Below are 6,394 nucleotides of genomic sequence, written 5' to 3'. Positions count from 1 at the left end.
TTTTTTTGGAAGTAATACAATTAAAATTAACTAATTTAAAAAGAAATAGTCAAAACTTGTTAATATGTGGGGGTCTTATAATTATGTAACGCAGTGCACTATTAACTTGTTTGGCTTGTGTTTAGAGAAACTTTGAATTGTTAATTTATTTGTTATTTGTGCGTTAAAATAATCACAATTTTTTTTTTGTGTTTTCAATGTGGAGAATTTGTCCTCCTGGAATGTTAAAAAATTCTGGTCACCTTAATATTAGGGGCCAGTTTGTAATGCACGGCCGTGGTTTAAACTAAGTTTAAACGCCCGATCTGGCTGGTTTAAACTAAGATCAGCCAATCAAATGTAAGCCAGCTGTTCCATTTATACCCAGTTTACTTAATCTGAGAAACTGGCACTGAAAAACTGGCCCTAAGGGCCGTAAACTTATCTATTTTAAGTTAAAAAAACAGCCCTAACACTTTTACAGGATGTATGTATAAAAAAGTAAGGAACATTCAATACATATATGTATATATATCAGTCTTTCTTAGTTTAAAAATTCATCTCTTACATAAATGCAAAGAAAAAATAGATCAAATTAAGCATATACAACTTTTTCATGCCCAGTATGAATAAATTATCCAAAGGGCTAAAAAAAGGCTATGTATGTGGTAGCTAAATCTAGCCACCAAAGGGCTAAAACGGCAACACTGGTGCAGTGTCAATCGAAAAGAATTTACAATTTTGCCAAGTTTCAAGGTTTTAAAGTTTGTCGCCTCGAGGGAGTTGTTATATAGTGGCACAGGTTTGATTTTCGACCCTTCAAAAAGTTTTTATTAAGTATAATGTTCCAATTTTTAAATTCAAGTACTAAACAAATATTCAGTCTTATGAGTTTAATTTTCCCCGAACCGATTCACTTTTCGCTTTTGGTTTTCATGTACATATTTACTATGGGCGGAATACAAATTTTCGGGTGAATTTTTTTTCGGGCAAAACTCAGGATAAGGCAGATTATTAAAAATTATTAACCTTTCCGTTTTTTATTTACCTAAATCACCTAATTTACCCACCTAAATTATTTCTTAAAAATACATGACATCCGCATTGTTAGCTTTTAAACATCCGCATCCGCATTCGCATCCGCGGATGTCTAAAATTCCACATTCGCAACATCCCTAATATGTACTTATGTGCATTAGGGTGGCTCTTATTTAAATTTATCGGATTTTGTTAGGTCGCACCCCCTGGATTGGTAAATATGCATGAAAACATGTGCTATCCAAAATTTTAGGTCAATCGGAGAAAATTTAGGCGTGCCGACCGAGTTGAATGAAATCTCTTATATTAGTTGTTAATATTTTTAATAGTATTTATTTAAAAACAAACCAATAGTGATACAAATTGTAAGTTGTTACAAAGCATATATTTTTAATTGAAATATAATTTCGTATTAAGTTAAGAATAAATTTTTGCGAGTTTATGCCACTACAAGATGTATCATTTGCTTATTTATGTTACAATGGGATTAATTTTTTCTTTGAGCAGTTAGGATAACGACGGCGGCAGTATCTTACAATTTTCCAAACTTATTCTTCTTGTTCCTCATTTTTTGTAAACAGTTGGTTGTAATCTTCCATCAATTTGACCCCTATTTCGGCTGCATCATTTACAACTTCTATGCCTGTTACAATTTTGAGAACTTTCAAAAAACTTTCATCATGAGGCCACGATAATGGATTCACTGGTACATTTGAATCGAAAAATGCGAAAGCAATGGACTCAGGTACCACAAATGATTTTGAAACATTTGTAAAGCGACTCTGCATCAATTTCTTTAAACTGGTCAAGTTTTGACAAAAGAACAAAATCGTTGTATGTTGCTATAACAGCCGAAGGAGCAGAAACCACATCTCAACGTATATGGATACAATAAAGATACAAATTTTGCGCATCTGATTTTGTTTCTCTGGCGAAAAGGCAAATTCATTTCGAAAAAAATTATTTTTAAACAGTATCTAGCTTTTGCCATATATCTCGCGTGATGTAAAGCTCCTGTAACTTGAAAAGAGACGTTACAGGTGACGTTGAGCACAACCTTTAAGTTCGTGCAAATTGGAAATGAACTCTATGCGCCCTTTAAGACCAAACGAGGTTTTAGGCAAGGCGATTCCCCTCCTGCAACTATTTAAATCTGATGCTGCAATAAAAGCTGCTAATCTGAATCGTAGCGGCGCCATATCCCTGCAGGGAAAGCTACTAGTTGGGAACTAGAATTCGACCAGTTTGCGTTTCAGCCCAACTAGTTCACGTTCTATCCTTTTTCAATGTTAGCGACTGGTATTTTTAACATTGTGATGTCCTACGAGATGTCAATTGTCAGGTTATGCATCAGCATCTTCTTGTAGAAATACTTGTAGCATTATACCAGTTGATGAGATAGTCTGCCAACTCCTTTCCTTTTTGCTCGCGGCGCTCCAACTGTCGCAATGGCCGACAGAGCAAAGCACTCGCGTGGTAGGCCTGAGGTACCAGGTTCAAGCCCGGGCGCAGGGAAATTTTTTTTAAATTTTTTTTTGATAATATTTCGTTTATTTGTATTTTTTATTTAGGGTTTTTTTGTTATTCTTAAATTTAATTAAAAAAGAATATTTTTTTTATCTATTTTTTATGGAACAAGTATTTGTACCTCTTCCCATATATTTGTTTCTTTTTTTTGTAATGTAACTAGATTTTTAAGTTTGTTATTTATATTTAAATTGAAATAATTATTCCTACTTACATTGATCTTACTTTAAAAATCTTAACCACCTCCAAGCGGCCTCGAACCTGCGATCCCAGAACCAGAACCAGTAGTCTTCACGTGACGCCACAGCCGACATTTGTAAGAGAAGCAATTAATTGCGTTTTATTTTATTCTTTGGCAATTCAAAGGCAGCTGAACGCTTAAGTTCTTCGAAAATGTCGAACTGGTAGGCACATACTAGTTTATGAACTAGTATTTTTTCTAACTGGTTTGGGTTTTCACTGCAGGGATAGTATAGCAAAAGAACGATGCTGCCGGCTATGCAAATGATATCGACATCGTCGACCTGAAACTAAGGGACGCAATGGTCCGGATTCTTGAAAACTCTCGCATGAGGCCAAAAATCGAACATGCAAAAAATTAATTTTGACACTTAATACGTGTAAGGGATACCCTACAGATACCAGATGTGAATGACATTTCAATTAATTTTTTTCCAATACCCTAAGAAAAAGGCTCTTATGAGCAGTATATTTCGGCTTTGATGTTTTGTTATTATATTAGAGAAGCTTACGTGGTATTGCGGTAAATGGTAGTTTAATGATTTTGTACAGATTACCACATGTTACTAATGAATTTTAATTGGCAAAGTACATACATTAAGAAAATGATTTTTATTTTGAGGGGCTTGCTTCGGTGTGCATTTAATAAGTCTTTAAATCTTCGCATTTTCCCCTCGTTTTTTTATATACATATTTATCGTGAACTTTGATGGGGTGCATCTTTTTTTGCACAACTTTGCACACTAAATCTGTGCATTGAGGGTAAAAAGGGACTTATTTGAAGTATATGGACATAGGTTTTGTTTACATTTATTTGCCTTCCCATTCGCAAATTGTAAATTACGTGACCACTATAGTACGTCAAACATATGCAGAATAATGCGTTAACAATATTGAGAGCTATAATTTTTTTAAGTACTACTGAAGGGTATTCGATAATGCAGCTTAAATGTATTTACATAATTTTTATCTAAACCTTGGAGGACGTACAGTGGTCCAGAATTGTAAGAACACATAAGCGCATGTGGTCAAAAAGCAAGTTTGTAAAAACATAAATTTTCGTTCTTGTTACGTGCAAAGGATACCACAGAGGAACCGGAAGTGGAGTGACTTTTCCATAATTATTCCAGAACTCAAAAAATAGGCTAGGTAAAATAATATACTGTTGTTTAATTTTTTTTCGTAAAGAAAGAAAAGCTTTTGTAATACTGCAGTAAAATATCAATTCAATATTTTGTAAAACATAGTAGCGTGTTACCGGCGGATTTAATTTCCAAAAACATATTTTCGGAAAATATATTTATTCGAGTATTTAGCTGCTTGTTTCGATCGCTGTGTGATACGGTTTCAAAACGCTATTTTCCCAATTTTTTGTATGTTTTTTTTGCTGGAAATCTTTGGCAATATAATAGGTTTCACATTATTGAGAGCAATAATTTATTTTAACTCTTTAAAAGCTAGTGTTACATATATGTCACGCTCGAATTTCACAGACTAATAGTGTTGTTATGCAAATTTTTATTACATAACAAAGATTCAAGAGTGTTACATATATGTTTCAGCTCGTACAGACACCCCATTATAGAGGTCGAAACTTTTTATTATGGGTTTTTGTACATATCCTCACTTTTAGTATCCTCCAAAATTTGGTTCCTCTAAATTTTCCCTTTTGCTTTCGCGTTTAATGAGTTAATATGGATTCGATCTCTGCCGGTAATTATTTTATTCAGCTAAGTAAGAGCAACTATTAGAATATTTGTCGATAAAAAGTAGATTTGATACCACGCTCGAAATAATCTGACTACAAGAAGGAGCATCATTAAAAGTAGTAAATCAAGGTTTTTACCAGGGCTGCAAACCACTCCAAAAATCGGTGCGGTTCGGTTCAGTGTCTCGAACTACTCAGAAAAAACTTGTACCGGTACAAGAACCGGTTCAAGAGTATCTCTGAACTGTGGTTCGGTTCGGTTCAAATGGTTCAATTTTTTTATACTAACGGATACAGATATTGCAAAAAATATTACAAATCTATAATATGTAAATAAAAGGCTTTGTTGCCGAGATCAAATTCAAATATCTACATGGATAGTGGTGGTAAAATAAATAGGGGCGCGACATTTTAGCAAGTTTTCACTATTTTTCTTTTGTTTATTTAATGGTTATTTTTCTTTTTAACCATATAAATAACTCCAAGTTTTATAATTTGTGCAAAAATTATGTAAATGCTGCAAAGTTTCATCTAATTTTCAATTTTTTAATAATAATTTTTAAACTTTAAGTTGATTTTTGGCATTTTTCACGTATTTTCTTCCGTAAGTTATGTGGGATTTTTTTATGGAAGAAAATGCGTAATACCCTAAACAAAAACATTATTTAAAATCAACGCAATCAAGTGGAAATTAGATTAACTTCAAACCTGAGGGAGTTATTTATAAAATAGTTAAGATTTAATCAAATTTTCATGTACCGTTGTCTCGAAAATCGGAGCCAATCTGATAAAACGGGGGATGCCATTGAATTTAGAATTAAAAAATTAAACTTTTTGTTTTGAAAGTGTACCTGTTTTTAATATTTGCCCATATACATCTCTTTTTGATAGGCCTGATAATTTCTGAGAAATCAATTAACAAAAAAATAAAAAATTAAACAAAACAGTCGTTATTTTTTATTTTTCCCCTCTTAAAGCTTGTGGCGTTTTCTTTTCTACAAAATTTTTTTTTAGTATTTGTGCGTAAAGGGCACTGAGTAGGCAACATTTTTCGGTAGAAAAGAAAACGCCATTAAATTCTTTTAATTTTTCCATCATAAAACAAAAAATCTGAAGTTATTAATTAATTTCTCAGAAATTATCAGGCCTATCGAAAAGTGAGGTATCCACGGTTTATGGAGAACTTCATTGGCTTTCATTTACCGTACTTCGTATTACGATTGTTCAATTGGTTCGTAAGATATATGTGATTAAGTGGAACTACTTTTTTGAGCTGAATAACGGTAAATATCAAATATCTCGAAAACGTTTCCATAAAAAAAAATTAAGTCCATTTTCGGAATCACCGAGCACTTCTTCATAGGAATTGGATAGTGACGTTTGGAGCAAAAAACCAAACCAAAATTTGTGATCCAGTGTTATTTTCCATTATTTCTCATTTTGATAACACATACACATGTATGTGGAAATCAGAATTTAAGAATTTGGGGAGAGTTGAAATGTTATTATTTAATCTTTCCAAAAAAGATTATTAATGACAGCGTCGATAATTCGGAGAAGAGTGCAAGCTTCGAAGAGTGTTATACAGTTTTTAAAGACATCAATAACTATGTATATTGTAGAATTTAAAATTTTCATAGCGATTAATGTTCAAAAAGCTCAGTTATGCAAGACTTAGACTTGACTTGACTTGAAAATTGTATATCTGGCAAATGAGTAGCGCGGATATTTAGTTACCCAAAAAACAACTACACTTAGAAACTTGGAGAAGTCTAGATTTTTGATTTCTAAGTGCAAAGAGAGACGCGAAAGAATCATGCTGCCATTTAAACTTTTAATAAAATCCCTACAAATATGCCACGCAAATATAATTTTTTGTATAAATGTAATTCATCTGGCAAT

This window comes from Rhagoletis zephyria, unplaced genomic scaffold (genome assembly GCF_001687245.7).
Source record: "Rhagoletis zephyria isolate East Lansing unplaced genomic scaffold, Rhagoletis_zephyria_1.1 Rzeph_scaffold_01754, whole genome shotgun sequence".
Classification (NCBI taxonomy): domain Eukaryota; kingdom Metazoa; phylum Arthropoda; class Insecta; order Diptera; family Tephritidae; genus Rhagoletis; species Rhagoletis zephyria.
Note: the sequence above shows the minus strand (reverse complement) of the source record.